Source organism: Phyllobates terribilis, unplaced genomic scaffold (genome assembly GCF_046119375.1).
Source record: "Phyllobates terribilis strain yellow unplaced genomic scaffold, ASM4611937v1 Scaffold_13__5_contigs__length_258822181, whole genome shotgun sequence".
In the NCBI taxonomy this organism is placed as follows: domain Eukaryota; kingdom Metazoa; phylum Chordata; class Amphibia; order Anura; family Dendrobatidae; genus Phyllobates; species Phyllobates terribilis.
Genome location: NW_027362773.1, coordinates 243,947,205 through 243,974,146, shown reverse-complemented (window position 1 = coordinate 243,974,146; position 26,942 = coordinate 243,947,205). Strand labels below are relative to the sequence as shown.

The 26,942-nt window shown below is 43.2% G+C and overlaps 1 protein-coding gene across 2 annotated transcripts in view; it reads left to right on the top strand.

Moving 5' to 3' along the window:
• The first annotated feature begins 3,249 nt into the window (after positions 1-3,249).
• ADCY7 (adenylate cyclase 7) overlaps positions 3,250-26,942 on the top strand; it is a 228,466-nt gene continuing 204,773 nt past the window's right edge. Inside the window, exon 1 of one of the 2 annotated variants that reach the window (XM_073659363.1) lies at positions 3,250-3,853. The gene's annotated coding sequence lies outside the window, so the exon portion shown is untranslated. Of the gene's footprint in view, positions 3,854-16,233; positions 16,386-26,942 lie in introns of those variants that run through there. The other variant, XM_073659367.1, reaches the window with a different exon arrangement.

Here is a 26,942-nt window from a genome sequence, read left to right as displayed (position 1 = left end):
GACACATGCCGTGACCCAGACATCACACGACAAGAAATGCTGATGTGTGAATAAAGGCGAGGGCTCATGGAGTTTTTTTTAAGTCTTTGGGAGCAGGTCCGCTTCAGAAATACCTGGAAAATTCCTAAAAAAAATGACTAAAATACTCTTCCTATTTCTATTGAAAAACAACTTGCTGTTCACATAGTTTTCTGAGAGTTTTTAATTCACTTCAGGTTCTCAAAAATGCCAAGTGATTAAAAGAAGTGGTGGGACCATTCTTCAGAAGGTTTCCTCTCTGGAGCAGCTCCAGATTTTACAATAGAAGTCAATGGGTAGTCTACAGAAATGCACAAAGACGCCTGGGAGGTTTTTTACTTGCTGATTATTTGATTGACTTTTCATCATTTCTCTTAAACGCTTCAAGCTTTTATAAATTCCTGGTTGGCGAAAAGAAAGTGCATGTCACTTATTGGAAAGAACTGACACGCTGCAGATTAGAAAAAAAACACTTTCAAGGTTCAAATCTGCACTGAAAAACTAAACCGCGTGAGCTTTCAGAAATTTCGTTTACTTTGCAAAAACTCACAGAAAAAAACGTGTGAAAAAGTCCTAAGAGTGCATTCACACTGAATCTTTTTGGCTCAGTTTTTGGAACAGAAACTCTCCAAAATCCACCTTAAAAACGTAGAACTCCTCAAAAACTTGATGTTTCGGCTCCAGAAACTTAACAAACAGACACAGCCTGAACACACACTAGAGTTGGCCATACCAATTAAATGGCCGCCAGCCAAACTATGCTTCGGCTGACGGCCTTCTCAGCTGACTCGCCCATTAAATGGAGCACTCTATCGGCCGAGTGCTCCTGTGCTCTCTATGAGAGAGTCGCTGAATGACCCATCGGCCGGGAGAGCAATGAGATCGGCAGTCTGAAATCGCACATGTCCAATCGAGATCTCTCCCGATCATCAGTTAGTCTGCGCCCCCCTTGAACATTAGAGCATCGACCAAACCCATCATTATCGGTGAATTTGGCTGACATTGTGTAGTACCATAGACAATGAATGGAGCAGTGGTGCAAACTTTTAGGGCTCTTTTACACGTCTTGATATTTCTGGTACTGAAAAAAACAGTACAGGAGATATCCGTGTCCGTGTATACCTGTGTGGCATATGTATGGCAACCGTGTGCCGCATCAGGATCACACGTACCAGCGCCTGGTAATCAGCGGTTCAGTTTGCGCTGTTACCAAGCGCTGGGTGCTGGAGGCTGCCCTCTTCATTGTCCCCTGCTGGTGCTGCGATCAGCGCAATCAAGGGACAATGTTGAGAGTTGCATTCTGTCCCCACTGTTTCCAGCAACTGTAAAAATAAGAATAAAATAAAAAACATTATACTCACCTCTGGCCATGGCCCCACTATTAGTATTCGGTCAGTATTTTTCTGAGGAGTGAGAGCCAAAACCAGGTGAGGAACAATCAGAGAAAAGGTATAATAGAAACAAGTCACCAATTCTGCATTTATCACCCACTCCTGGTTTTGGCTCCCACTCCTGAGAAATAATACTGACCAAATACTGATAGTGGGGCCATGGCTTTACACCTGATTCCCTAAAGCCATTGTCCCCTGTAAAAAAAAATAAAAAAATAAAAAACAACCATAATACTCACCTGTCCGACATACTGTCCCACGCTATAATCCATCTGACCGACAATTCTGCATCAGTGTCTGCGGTGGCTTGAGGTGACAACACACCCTGAGGAGCAGAGGAGAATGACTCGCTCATGCGAGTGGGCCACAGATCTGCGCTGAGCTCACAGAGTGACAGGACACCACTGACTGAGCTCAGCGCAGGTATGGGGCCCGCTCGCTGGAGCGAGTCATTTTCCTCTGCTCCTCAGGGTGTGCGGTCGCCTCAAGCCACCGCAGACACTGATGCAGAATTGTCGGTCAGATGGATTACAGCGTGGGACAGTATGTCGGACAGGTGAGTATTATGGTTGTTTTTAATTTTAGGGTTTTTTTATAGGGGACAATGGCTTCAGGGAATTAGGTGGAAAGGTGAGTATAATTTTTTTTATTTTATTTTTACACTTGCTGGACCTAGCGCGGACAGAATACAACTCTCATCATTGTCCCTTGCTTGCGCTGTTCACAGCGCCCATAGGGGACAATGATGAGAGTGGCCTCCAGCACCCGGCACTTGGGAACAGAACTAACTGTACAGTTGATTCCCAGGCGCTGGTACGTGTCACGCTGATGACAAACTGATATCATCCATGTGTCGTCAGTGTCCATGTTTATGGGACATTTTGCGGCCCGTGCTGCTGGTAAAAAATGGACATGTCAAGGTGTTTTGCCCACGGACACCCTGACGTGCGCAGACCTATTCATTTGAATGGGTCTACATGTGTAAGTACCTCCAGTATGTGTGAAAACTGTCACCATGCATACCGGAGACCTGTGAAAGAGGCCTTAGGGTAGGGTCACAAGAGCATATAATCTCTCCTCTGAGACAATAAGGTTGATTATGTAATGAGTGTCCACTTAGTGTGTCATTTCTCCCACATGAGAGACTTGTAGCATGGGTGTAGAGAAGATGGAGAACCAAAGTTCTCCATCTTCTTCATTGTGTGTCTGCGGTAAATCAGACTGCACTCAGCTGTCATCTGAGTGCAGTCCGATGTTTTCCACGCACCCATATACTTGAATAAATGAGTGGCTTCCGATTTCACAGTGAAATTGTAGCATGCTGCAATTTTTTTCACAGACAGATTCGGTCAGTGAAAAAAATTGGTCACGAGCACTGCCCCATAGAATAACATTGGAGCGAGTGCTAGCAGCTAAAAAATCGGATAGCACTTGTCCGCTAAATCCAGGGGTGTGAGCAACCCCTATAGTTCACGTATTCACCTCCCAAATCCCTGCTCAGTCCCTGGCAAAATCTCCGTGTGTGCGGCTGCGGATCAGCTTTGTCACAGTTGATCCGTTTTGCTGCAGATTTTCCATCTTTTGTGGATCTGGAAAGAATCAGAGATTTTATATTTTATTTAACTGCAAATGTTCAGAATCTGATTGATTCCCATTGACCACATGGTAAATCCACTGCAGCCCAAAAACCGACAAGCTGCACAATGTGAATGGGGCAGTGACCGTGATAGCAGTGGATGTTACACGCACAATTCACTAGCTACAATTTCCTCATGGAAAAGCAAAAAACCCGAAACATCCCCGCGTGTTTTTACTGACAGGTGTGACCTCCCCGCACTCTGCCGCCCACACACGGCCGTGATTCCCCTGTCAGGGCGGAGGAAAGCCGCTCACACCGCGGGGCCGGGAGTCTGTGGAGGGGACACGAGTGAGCGGGGTGTGGAGACCACTGGTGTCCGCGGTATTCACGGCCAGGACTGTCCGCTGTGCAGCCGCAGCTCCAGCACTAGGGGGCGCCCCCAAAGCTGCAGCTCCACCATCTATAGACCCCCAAAGCCGCAGCTCCACCACCTGAGGCGCTCCCAAAGCCGCAGCTCCACCACCTGAGGCGCTCCCAAAGCCGCAGCTCCACCACCTGAGGCGCCCCCAAAGCCGCAGCTCCACCACCTGAGGCGCTCCCAAAGCCGCAGCTCCACCACCTGAGGCGCCCCCAAAGCCGCAGCTCCACCACCTGAGGCGCCCCCAAAGCCGCAGCTCCACCACCTGAGGCGCCCCCAAAGCCGCAGCTCCACCACCTGAGGCGCTCCCAAAGCCGCAGCTCCACCACCTGAGGCGCCCCCAAAGCCGCAGCTCCACCACCTGAGGCGCCCCCAAAGCCGCAGCTCCACCACCTGCAGACCCCCAAAGCCGCAGCGCATGTAGGAGCCCCAGAGCCGCAGTCTCCGGTGAGTTCTCCCCATGTGGATGTGACCATAATAACACTGGTATTTTTTATGCAATTCCCATTTAGGAGCCGAGCACTAGAGGTTCTGTCTCTGTTGTCTATCAGCTGTTATCCCTCATTAGAATATATTCACATGAAGCGTTTTGCTCTTTCATTGTGTATGAGGTATTTCACAACACTTTTCCCACTTTGTGTGTTTTTTTTTACCTCATGTGATATTTTAATATGTGCATCCTGGGTAGGAAATTGATCCCAGTGTTCCCCATTTTACAATTTTGACTCAAATAAATCTGGGAAAATTTCCTAGAAAAAAAAATGCAATTTTTGACTTTCCTACCAAGATGTGAGATATTAAAGCCTCACGCGCACTTTTGGGCATGATCTTATTAAGGGCGCACTCAGATGACAGATTTGCGCCTATGAGTGCAGTATATATCGACAGCACTCGTACCTGTGACATTCTATGGGACCATTCACATGTCTGTGATTTCTTTTCCCGAGTGATCCGCAGAAAATATTGGAGACATGTCCGATTTTGATTCGAGAGTCAGATCAAAATCAGCAACGCTAATCTATGGGTCTGTGAAAAAATTCGGATCTCACTCGGATGACATCCAAGTGTCACAGACTGTTAGGAAGGAGAAGGCGGAGAAACTTTATTTTTTTAATTTTTCCATGTACGAAAAAATCAGAGATTCTCGGACCGCAGTCTGATCAAACTCTGCTCAAAGTCTGATCAGAGTAATCGGCATGATTTTCTCGTATGCGAAAAAAAAATCTGAGGTCTAACTGAAGCCTCGGCTTTGTCCCTTCTGCAATCCGGTTCTTTTATTCCATTTAATTATGTGTCGGCAGAGCTCCCAGTGCACATAATAAACAGATGGGGGACGAGTTGTCTTTTTGGTGGTAAGGGCTTGTTCAGATGAGCGTATTATATAGAGGTGTGCTGTCTTTAAAAGAAGGCATCAGACGGCAGCTTTGATTGATTCAACAGCGGTGCATTTCCACGTCCCCGTCTTCTCACCTGTTTTGCCCATTTTAGTGGAGTTGATGAAAAGTGGCATGAAAACACCAAAAGTCGCCATTTGTTTTTGTGCAACTCCGCCCTGTGCAAAAATTTTGTAGCGTAATAGCTTTGATGAATTAGTCCCTATGGGCCAGTATGCTGTCTGAGGAAAAAATGGATAGCATTAGGTAGTGTCACATAGGTGTGTAAGGGTATGTGCACATGGTCCAGATTTGCTGCAGTTTTGACGCTGCAGAATTTCTGCATATTTTTTCACCTAATATGCAAATTAGGTTAATTGCGGTTTTTACATGCGGTTTTGCCGCATGCGTTTTTTTTCTTTATGCATGCGTTTTTCATGTCTTCATGTCAGTTCTTAATAAAGGCAATTGAAATTTGCAGAGTTTCAGAGAATAGTTTTTTTTTTAAACAAACTTTATTGATCATCATGTAGCGTTTTTGTGTGCGTTTCCGCTGCAGAAACGCTATTGCAACACGCATGCGGATTTTCCTAATCTCATCCAAGTCTATTGGGAAAATCCGCATGTGTTTCCGCAAGAGAAATTTACATGCTGCGGTCTGGAAAGAAGCGCCTTTTGTTAGTTTCCGCAGGTGATCCGCAGGTGCACAAAAACGTATAGCGGGCATGAGAGTTCTAGAAATCCATCCACTATGCTGTAACATCTGGCCGCTGCAGTCAAAACCGCAGCAGATCCGGACCGTGTGCACAAACCCTGAATGTAGCCTGTGAGGCAGGGGTGGGGAACCTCCAGCACGTGGGCCGTTTACCTTCTTCTCCAGTCGCCAGGGACCGCAGAGCTCGGGCTGGGGACCGAGAGAATCAGGCTTATTATGAAAACTACACTCAGTTTACTATGATCTGATCCTCTCTCATGAGAGAATCACAGCACAGGTGTGGAGAAGACGGAGCACTTAATTTCTCCATTCTCTGTGCCCTCGTGAATTGGACTGCACTCGGATCACATCTGAGTGCAGTCCGACGTTTTACACACACCTATAGACTAGTATGAGTGCGCACGGTCTGATGATCGGATGCATTCGCAACATGCTGCACATTTTTTTTCCTCATGCTGAATCAGGATGAAAAAAACAAAAACCCTGATCAGCGCTGCCCCAGAGAATAACATTGGTCTGAGTGCTATCCAATAAAACATCGGATAGCGCTAAGCTGTGTTATATGCTCCTGTGAGCCTTAATTGTTATAATTTTATAAGGGGGAACATATGGATTGAGAAGGGGGTTTTCCGAGTATTGGACAACCCCTTTAAACGTGTATTTTGGGAGATTTTTGGATATATCCTTTAATAGAAGCAAAAAAAATAATTGTGAATTATTAATATGCGATCTGGAGAAGCATGGCACAATTTTTTTTATGTTCAAAATACAATGTAGATCTAAGAGTAAGAACTGTAGAGGTCCATTATGGACCCCTTGGACTTTTATAGATCTGGTATTTAAGCACTGTACAACTCGGGGCTTGTACAGAACTATTATATGGCCATGTACAAAAGGCCTTAGGGTCCCTATTATCCATAACTCCTTCCCCACCCCCTTCCCAATTTTACTGAATTGAACTTTGAACACCTTTTGGGGAAATGTGAAACTCCCTTGTTGAGACATTAGCCATTGTTCCTCATGTAAGAGGCTTGAGAGCGCTCCTATAAAACCAAAGCCTCCCGAACACTTGACATTCTGTGTCTTGGCAAAAACTCAGCAAAATATACACAGACAAAAAAAGCCAACCTGTGCATGAGACTTCAGATATCTCATTGCTTATGCTGGTACTGTAAAACACTGGATATTTTATACGCTGTGTAGACGGCACTCGCCCGACTCTCCTATACACAGGGAAGGCTCGCCTTTTAGAATGCAGTAGTTCAAAATGTGAAATATTTCTCTGGTTATTAAGCCCTAAATCGCCATCAAACACGTAAGCTGAAAGGGTTAAAGCGAGGGTGGGATTGCGCTCTGTTTGCATACAGTGTACAGACATACTGTAGAAGCTATAGTGTAACACAATAGGATCCCCTGGCCTTATATCAGCACAGCAGGGTGTAACATGCTGTGCTCTGTAGGATCAAATGTGTCAAGAAGACAATATCGTGTTTCCTTTAGAAAAATCAGCTACATACTGAAATACTCCACCACTCCCTGCATGTGAAAGCCGGAGATAAAGCCACCGTGTACTGCAGGGGTTTGAAGAACATCTCTAGGGAATTATGATACATGTGAATATTTTAAGAAACCATTTATAAAACTATGTAAATTACTGAAGTTTCTCCAGTAAGACACTATTTATACTCCCAAGGACTTTCTGACCTATTTAAGATGGATTGTTGTTTTTTTTTTAACTTATGGAAACAGAATCACATCTGCCTTGTCTGAAGCTTTATGATCATCTATATAACGGTTCTTCATTTCGGGCAATCTCAACTTATCAAGAGTCATTTGTAAATCAGCCTGATCATAAAATGCCCCATTGTTGGATCCCGATCAATCAGCCCTTTAGGCCTCATTCAGACATCAGCTTTTCTCATACGAGTTCTATACGTGTTTTCCCCTGATGAACAAAAATAGATACGAGTTCTATGGAGCTGTTCACATTGCCTTGTACTTTTGCAGACCGAGTGGTCCTTATCAATTCACTGATACCTGTCCAATTTTGCTGTGAATCGCTGTGTAAAGTTGATAATGTAAGTCTACTTAGATGGTAGAAATTGACCAAACTTTGATGAATACCTTATTAAAAACACTGCATACTGACGTGTGTATGAGTCCCTGGGCTACTTGAGGGCTGGAGCTGGAATTGCTGCTTTAGGCCTCTTTACAGATCCATTTTGTTTGCTAATATGTGAAAAAAATGGACCATGGTTTGTGTTTTGTTTTTGTTTTTTTTTTTAATTCTGTTTGCTTGACCTATGGTTGTTAGTTTTTTTAATATTATCTCTTGCATCCGTCTTTCACATAAAAAAGAATCTTAACTTCTACCCATTAAATGGGAATATACTGATGCCCTCCCACCGGCCATTGACTTGCATCGACATTGAGATATTTGATCCTCAACACAAATTAAAAAAATATGTCTCTATTTATTTTTTTGCATAAAATAAAAGCATGTATGAAAACACATACATTGTAAATGCATCCATGGATCTATACGCCAAAATAACTGATAACGTGTACCAAAAAATTGATATGTGAAACCACCTGTGAAGACATGGGGTCTTCTGTGGGTATAACACTACTCAAACAACACAGGGTGAAGGTAAAACAGCGTGGCAATACTTTATTGAACCACCAAACGGACAATAAACACATAGAAGAGTCCCAGCAAATACCCAAGATGGTAGAACATTACACAGTCTCACACTTTTGCTGGCGCGACTGGGATAGAACATCTGCAACTGAGACTTCCAGGGCCAACTACCTCAACCAGTGGCCCCCCTACTTCTGGTGGGCCCCCACAGAGAGTAGATAGCGGCAAGCTTATTAAGTTTACAGTCCATCGAGGCACGAGGCCAGGAGACCCGGGAGCCCCACCCTTGCCTCTCCGAGAGTTTCCATGGGGCCAGGTGACTTCATCGCCCCAACCTGGTCTCCCCAAACGTATCCATGGGCTCTCTGGTCAATGGAGAAGATCTGTATCTTTCCAGTCAGGGCCATATACCCTTAGGCTGGAATCATGTAGAATCCAAATCTGTGTCTCTTTGTATAAAGCCATACTATCAAGCTGATGGTCTGAAGAGCGTCTGACATTTGATTTTCCTTGTAAAGTCGGTTTCAGGTATATGTTTCTTTAAATAGTTCACATTTGTTCTTTCAAATACACATTCACAGGGCACGGGTTAGGGAGGGTATTATTCCACAGGGCTCAGGTTTCATTGTTTGAGCATTTAATCAATATACATAGTTGGTATAGCAGGGGGCTCTTGTAAATAAACATCTAGCTGGCTTTTAGTACAATATGCAATTAGCATAGTAACAAACTTTATTGTTTCAGAATCAAGAGAAGACAACATTCAGGGTTATACAAATACTGGTCTGTCCTTCTGACCCACCATAGAAACACACATGCATTCACAAGTCAACACAAACACAATAGTGTATTTCTTTTGGCTTAACAAATCTAAAAGTCTGGCTGATTAAGAATAGAAGCTGTTTCGTCAGACCCCCCCCCCCCTCTAAAGTATTTTCTAGACGAATATTTAAAAATAAAATGCAATAGAAAAATTGAGTTGGAAACTCTGTGAAACCACCTTGTATAGGTCCTTCAGAGCAAGATGTTCTCTTGATAACTGTTCTCCTTTTTGGCCAAAAGAGGAAGATCCTGAAGAGAGGACCCTGACACGTCTATCAAGTTAGAATTCTCTGATATATTAGGGCTATGTACACAGGATAGTGGGTACACAACTTCTCTCACGTTTCTTTATTAATAAAGAGCATCCTAATACACAGTCTCATTACTTCCTTGGCCTCAAACATTCCTGCCTTCACTGGTCTCATTTCCTTCACCACCACCCAGCTTAGCACCACAGTACAGTCCATGAAAGTCATTTCCTCTTCCCGCAGTTACGCATCTGATTCTCCTTGTAGAGGAGAGTGCTTGCCAATATGGCCAGGCTCAGCTTTAAGCTCTCTAATGCTTGGAGAACTCCGGCCCGGGACACTCACTTCGTCTCACGTTCTTTTCCGTCCTGGCCCATTACCTTTAAGCGCTGTAAGTTACTCAGACCGTGCTGCTTGACATACCTTCTCCAGACCCGTCTCACTTGGTCTTTCTGCTCTCTGATCAGTCGTCTGAGCTGCCACTGTCCTTCTCTCTGCATCTCTGTAACTCTGTCTCGATCTCTTCCTCAGGATCTTGCTATCTCTGTCCCGATCTCCTTTCTCTCTTGCCATCGAACACCCACGGCATGCGGCTTTGCTAAGTTTTCAGACCAAACATCAGCTCTAGCTGTAAGATAGGCCCTGGTTGAGTCACTACCAGGAAGTCCTCTCTGATCCTGCTACAGAGCCCCTCCCTCTCTGGGCTAGTCCCAACACTTAACTATGTCTTACCCTACTCACTGTCTGTTGCTGGGCAGAACTCAGCTTCCTAACAGTACAGTGCAAAACATTACAATACACCGCTTCACAATCCACACTACACATCACCATAACGCATTACATTATACACACTACACTTTACATTGTACACAGCACTGATATCTTCAATCGGGAACAGGGCAATATGTCCATCTCCTTACATATCTACTTAGATGTCTTAAAGGGGTGGTTCCTAGAGGAAAATCCCACCTCTATCTCAGGAAGGTTCATCCCCTGATCCTACTTTCTTATTTGTGCCACTGCCGCTGTGTCTGGACGAAAGCAGCTTTCTCTCTATTCACTTTTACGGTGTGTTGACGAGTCGTTTCGTTTTTTTGTTGAGTTTTCAGAGCAGAAACTCTCTCCAAGGCTATGTACGCGCAACGTCTTTTTCAGGCAGATTTCAACTCGGAAACTGCCTGAAAAAACTGTTAGAAAATGTTCAAAAGAATAAACATATCCATTTCTATGAAAAACCTACTTGCTGTTCATATGTTCAGGTTTTTGAACATCTTAAACTATTTCAGGTTTCTAAAAATGGCAAACAAAAAAAAAAGTGAAGTCCATTCTTTTGGTGTTTTCCACTCAGAAGATGCTCTGTATTTTACAATACAAGACAAAAAGAAAGTTCAAAAGATGCAGGGAAGACTCCCAGAAAGAAGTCTTTTGAAGCATTTTGCCATCATTTTTGCTGAAAAAAAACTGCTGGCAGTTTCTTCATTATTCAGTAGAGTGCAAAAAGGATTGGAAAGGGAAAATAAAAAAAGATGTAACAAAAACCATGGAAAATCCTTCCAAAAAACTGCCGACGGCCAAACCGTCGTACAGGAATTGAACGAAAAAATGGCACAAAAGATGCTTCTGAAAAAAAAAGTGTCCGACTTTATTGACGTGTCTTCTTGCTGAAGAACTCAACGGGTTCACCTGAGTTCAGAAGATGTAATGTGCTCATACCCTAACGGTGTTGCACACTTGAAACTTTTTGCTGAGATTTGGAGCAGAAACTTTGAGTTTTTGAGGAGGATTTGAAGAGTTACTGCTCAAAAATCTCCCCCAAAAAAAAACAACTCAGTGTGAACAGGCCTATTTTTTTTTTTTTAGCCAGATCCCAACCCGTAGAATCATCTCCAAAAATGAACTTAATGCACAGCAATGTCAAAGCGACATTGCTGTATACCTCTACCATCTTATGTCACTTCTTTTAAGCGCTTCATGGTTTGGAAAACTATAAGCAGCTGAAAGAAGTGAAATGCTCATTCCGCTTTCTGTACTTGACAGAATAGAATAAAATATGCCAGCAGCGGAGCTTCCGCAAGACAGACACAAAGCTGCTTCAGGAAAATGACCACCAGCGTTTTTCTTATAGAACCTTTGCCTGGGAAAACCTGACAGCTTCATCGGTGCTTAACAGTCGCTGTGTGCACATAGTCTTACTCAGTAATCAAAACTTTGTTGTTTTTTTTTTGATGAGCTTCTTCTCTAAAGAACACACCCTGAGGGTTTAGGCACACAGCGTCTTTATGCCTCCGGTGGACCCATCAAGATTTTCCTAGGCAAAGCCGCTTACAAAAAAAACAACTTTTTTTTTTCCCTAGAACTTAAACTAGAAAAATAATGAACATGCCACATTCTTTTTATCATTTAACGGTTTCCGAACCCTGAAGCAGTTAAAATATGTAGCAAAAGACTGAACAAGTGCACAGCAATGTTGTATTAATATTGCTGTGCATTATGTTCATTTTTGCAGTTCCTTTTCAGGCTGGATCCTCCTGAAAAACATGTAATGTGCATATACCCTTTCGGAAGGTCCCAAAACAGTGCAGCAACAGATGGTCTTTTAGAGACGATTCGGAGGTCTTTGGAGATGATTCTTTTTTCTTTTTTTTCCTGTTAAGGGGACCCCTGGAGGTTTTGATGAAAGAGCTTAATTTGAGACATGCTTTTTCCTGGGATGGTCTATATTCTTTTTGTATATTTTACAATAGTTAGAAGTGTAATAATTAGAAATGAGATGATTCACTGAGAACCTATAGATTTTTTTTCTTGCATTCACTTTGTCTAAATACCCAGCCCCCTCAAAAAAAAAAAAAAAAAACCTGTACATATAACCCAATGTCCTCGTTTAGGTATTCGCAATGTTTATTAACATTCCAAAGCCAACAACCCCCAGCCAAGCAAATTACATCTAAGTGCCCCCAAGGCTATGAGCAGTCACTGTACTGCAGAGAAAAAGCACAGCGTGGGCCAAATGCTAGTACCCTCTACAGAGACCAGATCTACCCCCTGGGGTACATATAGAACAGGTTAACAGCTAAAAGGCTAGATAATAACTTACTGGGGTTAGATTAAAGACAAAATTGTTCTATTCTGTATAAAACGGCTTTGTATTTTTATTTTGTGGAGAATAGATTGATCCAATTGCTGCTGTTTATCCCACTTAAATACCGCTGACATTCTCGGGTTCTCGATTCTGGTGGGGAATCCGTTACGGAGCCAATACTGCATTATTGAATCATTGCAGTATATAGTTTAAGCAATCAAGCAAACACAGGTTCACCTAAGAAGAGGTCTACAAAAGTAAGTAAAAAAAAAAAGCTTTAAAAAAATTATTTGGGTCATCCCTCCCCTTCTCCAAATCCAAAAACAAAAAACATAAGCATATTTGATATTGCTGCATCTGTTAATTACTGATCTATTAAAATATACAATGAATTAGCCTTACGGAAAGCGATTTAAAGAAATAAGAATCAAAACCCCAGAAATGCCATTTTTTTTAATCACCCTCCCCAATAATGCAATGAAAAGTTCTCATTTTGTCCCCATTTTTCAGCGCATTAAATGATAAATGAATGCTGTCTTTCAAAACTACATCTTGTCCTACAAAAAAAAAAGTCCTCATATGACTATGTTAAAGGTATAATAAAAAGGTTATAGAAGAAGAGGAGGAAAGAACAAAAAGTTCTAATGGGAAGGGGGTTAAAAAAAACTTTCTTTTTCCAGATGAACAAACCTCAGCAGTGCTTTTTTATGACTCCAAAACAAATGTTTGATTTAAGCATTATTCTAATATAAGGCAATTCTAAATGTAAGAGGCTGCACAGGAAGATCTTAAATAAACATGTTGATAAATACATAATTCTTTTTGGATGGAATCGGCTACAGTGGATACAAAGTGCTTTGTTAGGATTAGTCACCATATGAGCCCAATGAGACATTTCACCATGAATTTGTAGAACTCTCCACTTATATACACAACAGGACATTGAACATGTGAAACATTATCTCTTTACATAATACATTCAGTTGTTTTGTATAAAGCAAATATTGCAAAATGACGGATTGAGTCGTTGTGAAATGTGACTTCTGTTATCATTGTTATTCTTACCTTTTAATAATACAATCACAGAACTGGTCTACAAATACTTTGTTCACCAGGCAAATAAGTTAGGTCACTGAGGATAAATGGGTGAGTTTAAAGGGAACATGTCATTAGGTTTTCCTTTATTAAACTACTGCCAGAATAATATGCTTTTCCTATTTGAGATTCTTACAATTTATTCCGCTTACATATAAAAATTACCATTATTCACTGCTGTCCTGCATGGTACTCAGCCCAGTGCAGTAGGATGGTCATGTGGACATAAACCTCAGTGCCTGCTGTGAGCTAAATCAATCAGAGGCCCATCAGACCACTAAGTACCATGCAGGAGAGCAGTGAATAACGATCATTCTTAGAGGCAGGCCTGATAGCTCATGGAACTGATCTTAGGATCCTTGTTAGGAAGGACATAATGTTCTGGCAGTGGTTTAATAATGGTAAACCTGATGACTGACTCCCTTTTAAAAAGTAATGGCTGTCATATCCCACGATTTGGGAATCATACAGTATTGTATTGTTGTGTTGCTATGCATTAAGGTTTGTGTCACGTGTGTGACAGATGTAACAGACAGTCGCTCTGCAGCTGGCTACAGAATGTCAGTTCGTTTGGCATTTCAGACGCTTTCTTAATCCTCCTGACTTTTGGACCCAGCGGTAACCTCCCTCCTGCTCTGATTGACACACCCTGTTCTGGGGTTTTATAAACTTTCAGTCTGCTTCAGGGAGTCGCTGGTGATATTCTCATTTTCCCTTGTAAAGGCTTGGAGCTAAAGCAGTCGGCTGGCTTCCTCTGTGATGCCCTTGGAGGACGTTTGGTGTTATCTCTCTGGTGTCTGCTCAAGCTAAGTTTTCCTCCTTTTTGTTTTTGTCTCCTTTGTTGTCTTTAGTTTATAATGGGGACTGACCAGTGCTCATCCCCCCTCCCTATCCAGGGCCTAGCTTTCCTTTGGAGATTAGTGTGGAACCAATATAGGGATGGTAGGGTAGGCAGGGTGTTATTAGATCTGCCTAGGGGTCTCCACTCCCCCTTTCCCTAGTGTCTGGGCTTCCTTCCCTTCATCCCTTCTTATTGCACTTAGTCTTTCCCACACGGTGCGTGACATTTTGCCTTTGTTACACACAAGCCGCTAGGTTCAGAGAGGGCGAGATGGGTTTCATGAATTCTTTGGAATGCTGGGGGAACCGTTACTCAGGGCGACCATAGGCTGCAGCTTCTCTCAGGCACACAATAGATTCAATTGCTGACCAGACACATCTGACAAGAGTCAACAGTTTAACAGTGGAATTTATTCTGAAGCACGGCTAGTGTAATTCAAGAATATTACAGCAACAATCTGCATTATAGTACAGTCTGAGTTTCTTGAGCAACCGGCTCCAGTAACAATACAGTAGCTTCTTCACAAGGCACAGTATTACCGTCTCTTCAGTAGTATAATTCAGCATAGATTAGATCTCTTAGCAGCATACTTGTATGCATACACAACCACAGTCTTTTCCTTCACAAGGACACAATAGTGCACAGCATTGTTTATCCTGCATAGAGATGGAGGGTGGGAGGGTTTGATGAGGGAGATGATCCCTGTGACACAATTCCTTCCAGTCCTTATCTTTCTGCCCAATAATACTCTGAACTGTTAGTTCAGGGAGTTTATCTGACCTGTGTTTAGTTTTTCTACTGATCTCAATCCTGTTCAGTTGCCTTCTGTCAGATCCAGATAACACACCACCTTTCACTTTGGCTTCAACCAGACTACAATAACAAGTTCCCCACAATCCCCCTGGGTCTCTGCTAAAACACTCCCTGTCTCCTGTGACTGTGTTAACCCCTCTAGTTGCTGGATGTTTTTGAAGCACAACACTTCCTGTCTCCTGTGCTTCTGTTATTTGTAAGGCTGTGTGCCCACTATGCGTTTTTTAAGCGTTTCCGCAGCGGCAAAAATGCTGCAGAAACACTTAAAAAACGCACGGTAGAAGGACTGCCATGTTCCCCAATGATAATACGCATGTGCTGTGCACATGCTGCGGAAATTTCCGCTGCGGATTATCATTGTGGAAAAAAACGCAGCACTACCAATTATTTTGCGGAAGCGCTGCGTTTTCGCCGCCATTGACTTGCATTGGAACGCATGGATTCCGCATCACTGTATATGTAGATGCGCATTCCATGCGTTCCAATGTGTGGATGGTACCCGGCCGTTGGAGGACAGGAGACTCTCCTCCAGACCCGGGTACCATAGAACCTGTGAAAAAAAGAATAAAATAAAAAAAATAAATGTTATATTTACCTTCTGACGGCCCCCGCTGCGCTCGTCCTCCCATGCCGGCAGATCACGGTGGACTGAAGGACCTGAGCTGACGCCATAGTCATGTGACGGGTCACACGATGCTGATGTCGGCAGGTCCTTCAGTGTACCGCGATCTGCCGGCAGCCAGGACGGAGCGAAGCAAGACTCCGGGGGCCATCAGAAGGTAAGTATAGATGTATTTTTTTATTTTTAACCATTCTTTGGGGTCACACTATATAAATCCATGCCGTTTGCATGGATTTATATAGTGTGACCAAGTTGACAAGCATTTTCCAAGTGATGCTAAAATCTCTTGGAAAGCGCTTGTCAACCCGCACGCGGAAATGCATGTGAAGAACGCTTCACATACGCATGTACAATCCGCATGCGTTTTTTCTGACAGGGAGATGCAGAAACACTCAGGAAAAATCCAGAGCATTTCTGCATCGTAGGCACATAGCCTAACAGTTGCTGGATCCTTTTGAAGCAACAGCAATACTTCTGCATGTCACATTTATGGTAGTTTGTCCTCCCTCTCTCCCTGTCTGCTTCCTAGCTCTGATCTCAGTAACCCCTCCCTTCTTCTTCCTCATTCTCTGTATGTCAGCTATCTTGAGAAGCTCATGTCTTGCATCGCTGGTTTAGAATAATCTTTCACCTACTATATTTGTGCATAACTACAAGAATTCGGCTTGAAAATAAACCTTCTGGAATCTTCATATGTGTCGAGTCAAGCTGTCTGTTGAAATCTCTTCATGTGAGTACTGGTACATAGAGACAGGCAAGAAATTGTGTCTCAGTCGCCCTACACTCGCAAACTAGATATTGAGTCAGAATAAAGGCAATTTAAAAAACTTACAAGTCTGGGTACCACAACACTCTACTCTAGATTTTATTCATCTTCTGTCTTCAGGAGCGCCCTGCTCCCCAGCCTCCCAGCTTCCTGCTTGCCGAGGAGGTGTGTTCCTGAAAATTGACATGTCATGGTTATGCTAATGGTTTAAACTGCTTTCTTTGATGTTGTAAGCCGGGGCTGCTTTGTTTCCGCAGTAGCGGAGGGGCACTGAAGTTGAATAGATTCAGTAAGTTTCAGATAAGCACTTGTTTCTCTAAAGCAGGGGTAATGAACTTTTTGTCTGTCAGGGGCCATTTTGCTATTTGTTTGATCATTTGGGGTCCATACAAAATTATCAACTTGAAATTTATCCTTCTATATTTGGTCAAACATTGAATTAACTCCCCCCTAATGTGATGGCTGGAGCTGCTTCTTTGGTGAGATGTGTGATGTTAGGTGGTATTGATGATTTTTCTACTTATAATTGCTTTTCGAGATTTGCTTCGGTCTAGAGTGCCGTTGACTCTTTGCAATTCATTTTGAAAATAACTTGCAGCAGTAAGTTGGTTTGAACACAGATGTGCAGTATATTACACTGCAGGTCTCCTCACAGTGGGAAATTCATCACTGCTGTATATACCACCACCAAGACTGCTCTACACTGTGTGCAGAATTATTAGGCAAGTTGTATTTTAGAGGATTATTTTTATTATTGATCAATAACTATGTTCTCAATCAACCCGAAAGACTCATAAATATCCAAGCTTAATATTTTTGGAAGTTAGAGTGTTTTTTTTTTTAGATTTGGCTATCTTAGGAGGATATCTGTTTGTGCAGGTAACTATTACTGTGCAGAATTATTAGGCAACTTAATAAAAACCAAATATAATCCCATCTCACTTGTTTATTTTCACCAGGTAAACCAATATCAGTGCACAAAATTTAGAAATAAATATTTCTGACATGCAAAAACAAAAAACCCCAAAATTAGTGATCAATATAGCCACCTTTCTTTATGATGACACTCAACAGCCTTCCATCCATAGATTCTGTCAGTTGCTTGATCTGTTTTCGATCAACATTGCGTGCAACAGCCACCACAGCCTCCCAGACACTGTTCAGAGAGGTGTACTGTTTTCCCTCCCTGTAGATCTCACATTTTATGATGGACCACAGGTTCTCTATGGGGTTCAGATCAGGTGAACAAGGGGGCCATGTCATTATTTTTTCTTCTTTCAGACCTTTACTGGCCAGCCACGCTGTGGATTAGTTGGTTGCATGTGATGGAGCATTGTCCTGCATGAAAATCATGTTTTTCTTGAACGATACAGACTTCTTCCTGTACCACTGCTTGAAGAAGTTGTCTTCCGGAAACTGGCAGTAGGTCTGGGAGTTGCGCTTCACTCCATCCTCAACTTGAAAAGGTCCCACAAGTTCATCTTTGATGATACCAGCCCATACCAGTACCCCACCTCCACCTTGCTGGCGTCTGAGTCGGAGTGGAGCTCTCTGCCCTTTACAGATCCAGCCTCTGGCCCATCAAGAGTCACTCTCATTTCATCAGTCCAAAAAACCTTTGAAAAATCAGTCTTAAGATATTTCTTGGCCCATTCTTGACGTTTTATCTTATCTTTCTTCTTCAAAGGTGGTCGTTTTTCAGCCTTCCTTACCTTGGCCATGTCCCTGAGTATCGCACACCTTGTGCTTTTTGATACTCCAGTAACGTTGCAGCTCTGAAATATGGCAAAACTTTTGGCGAATGGCATCTTGGCAGCTTCACGCTTGATTTTCCTCAATTCATGGGCAGTTATTTTGCGCCTTTTTTGGCCAACACGCTTCTTGCGACCCAATTGGCTATTTGCCATGAGACGCTTGATTGTTCGGTGATCACGCTTCAAAAGTTTGGAAATTTCAAGACTGCTGCATCCCTCTGCAAGACCTCTCACAATTTTGGACTTTTCAGAGCCCGTCAAATCTCTCTTCTGACCCATTTTACCAAAGGAAAGGAAGTTGCCTAATAATTGAGCACACCTTATATAGGGTGTTGATGTCCTTAGTCAACACCCCTCCTCATTACAGAGATGCACATCACCAGATTTACTTAATTGGTAGTTGGCTCATGTGACATGAATTAGCTAATGAAAGATGACTTCAGTGTTTTAAAAAGGCACAACGGCAGATGGTAGGCCTTGTTCCTTTTTCACAATGGTGAAGACAAAGGAGTTGTCTGAGAACATCAGAACTGCTATTATTAGCAAACTCAAGACTTCCAAAGGATATAAGGCCATCCCCAAAGACCTTGGTATCTCAGTTTCAACAGTGTGCAATGTTTTTAAGAAGTTAGCCACGCATGGAATTGTCAGTAACCTCCCTGGACATGGGGGAAAGAGGAAAATTGACAAGAGATGTCTTCGAAGGTTGGTCTTAATGGTGGAAAAAACACCACATCAAACATACAAATCCTGAAGGCCAACCTGGAACAGTTTGGGGTTATGGTTTCGATGAGTATCATATGCCGCACACTAAACCAAGCAGAGCTTTATGGGCGAAGGCCAAGGAAGAAACCACTGCTGAAGAAAAGACATAAAAAGGAATGACTGATCTTTGCCAAATAGTACTTGACAAACCACAATTTTTCTGGGAAAAAATGTTCTGGGAACAAATGAAACAAAAATAGAGCTTTTTGGCAATGCAAAGCAACAGTTTGTTTACAGACGGCGCTATGAAGCTTATAGGGAAAAGAACACCTTACCAACAGTTAAGCTTAGTGGAGGATCCATAATGCTGTGGGGTTGCTTTGCTGCGTCTGGTACTGGAGTCTTTGACCGTATCACAGGAATCATGAAGTCAGAGAATTATAAAGAAATTTTAGAGCGAAATGTCCTACCCAGTGTAAGAAAACTTGGTTTAAGTCGAAGATCATGGGTCCTCCCAGCAAGATAATGACCTAAAGCACACATCCAAAAATACAGAAGAATGGTTGAAAAAGAAAAAAATGGATGGTTTAAAAATGGCCAGCAGTGAGTCCTGACTTCAATCTCAATGAAAATCTTTGGGGTGAGCTGAAATTTGCCATTGGGAAAAGAACCCTGCAAACATTCAAGAGCTTGAACAAACTGCAAAGGAAGAGTGGGAGAAAACGCCAGCTGAGAAGTGCAAGAAGCTTATAGATGGCTACAAGAAACATTTGGAGGCTGTCAGCAATGCCAAAGGATGTGAAACCAGGTATTAATTAGGGGTGCCTTTATTACTGCACATGCGGTTTATTATGTTTCTTCTCTGAAATTGCAACCTGGAAGTTTAAAAACAATGTTTTATTGTTGTATTGCTTTGCACCACTAATTAGAAAATCCTGAGGCTATAACTTTGGTACATTTCCATTTATTTCTGAAGATATTGTACAGTCCATGAAAAAAATGAAGGGGTGCCAACAATGGTGAGCACCACTGTACATCACGCAGGAGACGCTGGGGCTGCAGCGTATACGTCACACTGGATTCTGGAGATTCAGGGAAAAAAGGGGGTTTAAAACATTACTTTTATTCTGGAATTAAAAACATACTGTGAAGAGTACAAACCGATTAAAAGAAGAAATATAGATCCATAAACTTTACACATTTCGGATTAGCAAGTCTTATTTATAGCTGTCAAGAAAGATATCAGGTGGGATCTTAAATAGTAAAGAAGAAAGGTGGAGCATAATTGGCAGAAGTGAAAAAGTAAAAGAAAGCAAGCATATATATCACAGGGGAGACACTGGGGCTGCAGCATATACATCACACAGGAGATGCTGTGGCTACAGCATATACAAACACACGGGAGGCACTGGGGCTGCAGTTGTTTGGCTGTGTTTACATTTTTAGATTATAAAGATTCTTCTTTTGGCTTTTTTTAACTAAATAAAATAATAATAATAATAATAGCTTGACTGTCTTAATGCAGGAGTCACACTTTGTGTGAATTTAAGCCTTGGTTTCAGGATTTTGATAAAGTAGTAAAAATAGCACTAAGGGGTTTAATACTTCTCCTTGTTTGCAGTATGTGAAGAATATAAAAAGGCTGTTGTCAAGGTGTGGTTACTGCAGTATTTCCTAGATCAATCAATTGTCACACTGAGTGACTATGCAGGTACAGCACCACCCTAGATCACTTGAATCTTTGGATTATTATTCATGGACTAAGACTACTACTCACATCTTAAATCTGCTTCTGCACTGCAGTAGCGTGCCACAATCCGTATAGGCCTTTTTCCATCGCTATGTGGAATGAGCTGTTCGCTTTGACCTCCTATCGCTGCACTGTAGAAGCATCAAATGGTGCTCTTTGGCTGCTCCACCTTTTATATTTCCTGTAATAGGCCACCTTGCTTGGCTGGGCTACAACATGTGATGTGATCGCTGCAGGGCATTATTGAGAAGCCCATGCCTGAGGTCATTAACCCAATCTGAGCCTTCCGCTGTGTGTGAAATGATTTTCCATTTTACTCTTTCTGTTGCGTATTTTTTTTTTTTTTTTACCCCCAGCCTGAATGAGTTGTAGTTTTGAATTTCACAATTTAATCTACCATCTATAATATAATCAGGGATGTGTCCTTCTGTCAAAAGCCTCTATAGACTGCGCAGCAGACTGAAAGACACATGCACATCCCAGACAGGGATGAAGAGTGTGGCATCGGAGATCGCGGTATGCGTAGGCGCTGAGCGCATACTGCGATGTCCTGTTCGGACCTGTCCTCTCTGAAAAGGCCGGGGGAGGAGTGTGGCTCCTGAATCAGCGCCTGCGCATAGCGCCATAACCTGTGACATTTTAGTGAAGACAAATTTGCACAGCGTCTTCAACAAAATGGCGCCGGACAGCGTGGTATGCACATGCGCTTACTCCGGCTCCATTTTTTTGAATACACTCTGCACATTTGTCTACAATAAAATAGCGTGATATCCGGTGCCATGCGCAGGCGCTGATTCTGGCACCATTTTAGTAAAATAATGCAGGCGACATGCTGCAGGGGAGCAGTGGAAAGGTGAGTAGGAGTATTTTTTTAATTTTATTTATGGATGGGTGGGGGACCAGGATTGGGTGAAGCATATATCAGGATAGGGAGCTAATACCAGAATGGGGAGCCTATACCGGTATGGGAGACCAGGATGGATGAGCATATACCAGGATGGGCGAGCATATACCAGGATGGGGGACCAGGATTGGGGATCATATAGCAGGATGGAGGACCAGGATGGGGGAGCATATACCACGATAGGGTACCAGGATGGCAGAGCATATACCAGGATAGGGGACCAGGATGGGGGAGCATATACCAGGTTGGGGGACCAGGATGATGGAGCATATACCAGGATAGGGGACCAGGATGGGGGAGTATATACCAGGTTGGGGGACCAGGATCGGGGACCATATACCAGGATGTGGGACCAGGATTGGGGAGCATATACCAGGATGGGGGACCAGGATTGGGGAGCATGTACCAGGATAGGGGAGCATATACCAGGATGGGGGACCAGGATTGGGCAGCATATACCATGTTAGGGGACCATATAACAATAAAAAATACTCGCCACCCGGGTGTAGAACGAGTTCAATAGCTAGAATTATATGCCGCTAAACAGTAAGAAAGTTTAAGCTGTCCTGTGTGAGCACATGAGGAATTACACTGTCTATAGCCATTATATGAATTTCCTGCATTTTCACCAGTTTTCGTATCTCTTGTTGGTAGGAGAAGACTAGCTGTTGTAATGTCTTCTGTACACAGAGCCTGCTAGTAATGTGCTCTGATTTCCTAAGTAACCGGCCACCTCTCGGACTGTAGGGTGGCCAGTGATCTAGGCAATAAGCAGTACAAAAATTCCTCTCTTCTTGACCACAGGTAGTATTTTTTTTAGAGAGAGGTAGTTTGCAAATACACTTGTTTTTTCAAATATTTTGTAATTTTTTTAACAATTTAAGAACTTGAGACAACCCCTTTTAATACATTCAGAACCAAGATCACCTTCTGTAGCCCTCAAGCAGACACCTTAGTTAGAAGTAATAATAGTGAGGCCCGCACCAAAGTACGACCTCGTGCTTCTAGGGTGGTATAGCTCTGTACATACACCACCCAGGGGTCCTTATACCTTGGAGCACTGTGGTAGGCTTCTTGCTTGTGACAGGTATAATAGGTTTTATTAAAAGGGGGGAAAAAAAAATAGAATGGATAGTGTCAGGGTAGGTTCACATGAGGGTATCTTCGGATAAAGTGTTGTCCGTCAAATCAGTCCGTCATCTATTATTGCAGTCAGAATGTTCTTCAGTCTGAACACCAGGTAAACTTGTCATTGTCTCAAGAAACCACAGATTGACATCAGTTGTGTAAGCTGTCAGTGCGGGCTGATGTGCGCAGAATGAGCAGGGTTTATCACATATGTGTCACCCAGGGGGAATATAGAGGACTCGGTACCCGGGCCTTTTACCTTGTTTAGGATGTCACGGCAGTCGGCTTCGGGGCCGTACTCTGGGTCTCTCTTTAAAAAGGGTTTTTTTGTATACAGTTTGTCACGTGACACCACCTGTGGTTTCCGGTAATGGTTACCGGCGCTGCTGCAGACCTCCGGGGGGTGATGGGATGGTTGCTGGGATGTTTCTGCTCCCCACAGGCGGAGCGGGCCCCCGTGGCAGTGTAGGTGCAAATGGTGGTGATGCTGGGGCTTGCAGTGCAGGAGAGATGGCGCAGCAGGAGTAACTGACAGAGACAGGAGATTCACTTCAGTACCTTTACTGGTGCGGATGTCAGGTACGGTCCAGGGTACTCAGTAGGAAGGGTGCACTTCAGGACTTCTCCCCAGTGAGCGGGTATAAGGCCTCCTGGTCCGTGTCTGCCTCTCTGTATGCTCCTGGCCTGCCTGCAACTGGGCCTAGCTTCTGTGTCATGCTGTTCCTTCACCTGTCGCTTGGTAGTAGGACCTTTTTCTGGCAACCACTATCCCTGGACGCCGGGGCCTTCGTGGTTCCTAGTCCTGTCAAGGGTTTAGCTTCAGGTCGACCAGGGACTTGTAGTCCTCCTGGTATGCCGGTGATCCCTACTGGGTATAAAGGACCCTGTAGGCCCGGACCCGGTGTCCGGTTCGTGTCTTGGGGTGAGCCTATGATGCTCCTCTGCCCCCTCAACTCCTCTCTCCTCTCCTCCTTGCCTCCGACCACACTCGGGGCCCTCAATGCAGCAGAAGACGTGCTGCGTCTTCACTGCTCTCAGTGGCAGCACACTCTCTGACTAAAACTCACAGACTGAACTGCCTGGCTCCACCCTCCATATATATATCCCTAACAGGGCTCCCTCTGGTGGTATGAGGTGGAAGGGTGGAGGTGTTTGTTTGCAACGAGGGCCTCTTGTGGAGAAGTCCGTCCCTGCACCCTTTTGGGTCCTGTGGTACCTGTGGTAGCAGGGTGCCACACATACACAAACCATGGCTTTGGCAATGAATATCTGAGCTTGCAGCTGCAACGTTAAAAGTCACGATTTTAATGTGTGGAGAGGACTCGATAATTATCTGCAAAGGATTATTATTTATGACGTTACCGATAACAGAAAACACTATTGACGTCCAAGCGCTATTATGTTCACTTATAGATATTCAATATGGATCAAAAACTGGCTGCAAAATACTCTGGGCAATACCTATCCATGTTCCTATAATCGTTCATCCCAATAACGCATACTGTCAGTAGCACATACTGTTTACACACAGGTTGTGCTATCGATTAAACAATTATTTTTGGGTACACTGTGCTAACAAATGAACACTTGCTTTTTTCTAGATATATAGCCTGTTTACATGGAGAAATGTAGTTTCTATGAATGCTTGTTTGGCCCAGATACAATGATCTTAACTAGGGATGAGTGGACCCATGGATGTTTGGCTTCGTCAGGTACCAGAACTCCACCGAACTTGAACCCGAACCCCATAGAAGTCAATAGGGACCCGAGCTTTGGTGTTGTACTTTGGTTCTCTCTCTCGTTCTCCCTCTCTCCAAGTTCAGCACTGGACTCTAGATTTCCGGTACGAACCCCAAACTTTGCAGTTCAGGTTCTCTCATCTCTAATCTTAACTCTGGAATGGAGAGCACACTCTGTGGCTTAGATTGCACTTTTAGGCTCCGTACCCACAATGATTTTTTGATGCTGTGTACTTTCGTTGTATCAAAAATGTAACGTCTTACAGTTCCAGCAAAGTGGGTGGGATTTATAGAAATCTCATGTCCATTGTGCTTCTTTTTTACTCTGCGTAAACTGACCTGGGGTGTATTTCAAATTCGCAACATGTCAACTTCTCTACACTGAATTTTTTTGTCTGTGCAGATTTTTCCCATAGACTTGTATTAGTTATGGGAAAATCTGCAAGTAAAAACTGAACATTTGTTTTATTGCATTTACTGCGGCAGAAATGCATCAAAAACACATGTAATCCACATATGACTATTAATAACGTTTTGTCAAAACCAAATACCATTAAGTATCAAAAACAAAGCAGCTTTGTTTAAAAGATGACATGCCAACAACAGACAAAAATGCATAAAAAATGTGAAAAAAATGGTCTAAAAAATGCAAGTAAACTAATTTACTTAGCAGAAATGCTGCAGAAAATCTGCAACATCAAAAGATCAACGTGGTGAGGTAGGCTAAGGTGCACATAGAGATTACACTTTAATTGAAATCAACTAAAAACAATTATTCATTGGCTAAATTGATCATTTTAAATGACTGATCATAAATGGTCATCGCCAGAAATAAAGTTATTTTGTTTGTTTTTTTTCCCCCATTTTTTTCTATTCGAATGTCCTGACGAAGGAGATTCCCAAAATGATCATTCGTACACTGACCAGATGACCATTAATGGCCAGTCTGAACAACTGTAACTGCCAGTAAGGACACACGTATACGGCTGCCGTTTGCTCATGGATATTCAGCCATTAAATACTTTTATACAATATGTATGTGCGCACGATACGCATTTGAAGCAGAAATTTTCTGTGGGTTTCTGCTTCTCCTTGGCAGGGAAAACGCATGTGTTTTTACATGCGTTTTTTTTTTCGCGTTTTTGTACATCAATAACTTAATTTAGCTCCAAAAATCATTCATTTGGTGGGACATTGGGTTGTGATGGATTATCATGATCTGATGGATTACCATCAGAACTGGGGTGAGTATAATGATTAATTTGAATGATTAAAGAATGTGTCTGTTGTAATTCAAATAAAGTGTTTGCCCTGTGTTTATTTAGCTTTTTACTTTACTTTAATTACGTTTGGTTATGACAAGGTGTCAATCAGACCTTTTCATGACCAAACAAAAGAGCTAGGTGTCAGCTAGTCCCATTCACCCAATCTTCATTAGCATTTCTATTCATGTAATATATGTGGCTGCTGTGAGCTGCTATTTTTAGCCTGGGAAGGTGCCAAAAGGCAAACATGGTCCGTGGCTATTAATAACATCTCACAGCTAGTTCGTTAGTCGCTGTGTCCCCCCGTTCAGCAGCGCTTTGGACACAGCTTAATTTTGCTGCGTCCAAAATGCGGTGTTCTAATGCCGCACTTTTGTTGTCGGTAAATGTGAATCCACCGCATATAATGACACTTCAATCGGTCAAAATCTGCAGCGGAGTCTGGCGTGTCCGCTACAGAAATTGACATGCGGGCGAGTTTGGGTACGTGGCCATGATCAGGAGCCGCTGCAGGTCTGACGCTGCGTGTTTATACAATGTCAAACCCGCAGCGTCCAGATGTCACAGCATAGTGGAGTGGATGGGATCTCTAGAAATCCCATGTCCACTATGCGTGCATCAGAGGCTGTGAATCACCCGTGGACAATGACATGCGGTGCGTCTTTCAGGACCGCAGCATGTCAAATTCTCGTGCGGAGTCGCTAGTCTTCGCAACAGAAATTTGACCCCTAGAAAGTATTGAATGCGGTAAATCCGCATGGTTCAGTGAACACATGTGGATTTACCTGCGTTCAATAGAATGCAACGTTTTGGATGCAGTAAAAAATATGCGTCCAAAGCGCTGCTACGTACGGATCGTGGGCACAGAGCCAAAAATTAAAAACAAAAAACATGCCATGGGCTCCCACGTCATTTTTATAACCAGCAGAGGGAAAGCCGACCTCTGGGGGCTGATATTAGTAGGCGGGGAAGGTCCATTAGCCAACAATGTTCCCTGGCTATTAATATCAGCCCACAGATGTTGGTTTAGCCTTTACTGGCTAGATTACAGGGCGACCACAGAAAAAAATTGATGTGGGGTTCCCCTATAAAATCTAACCAGCAAAGGCTAAACTAGACAGCTGCGGGCTGATATTAATAGCCATGAAAGGGTCCATGGATACTAGCCCCCTCCGCGGCTATTAATATCACCCCTCAGCAGTCCAAGAGATGGCTCATCCATAAGTGGCAGAGGATAATGGGTTTGGGGTTCACGTCAGCCTTGTATTGGCGGCCG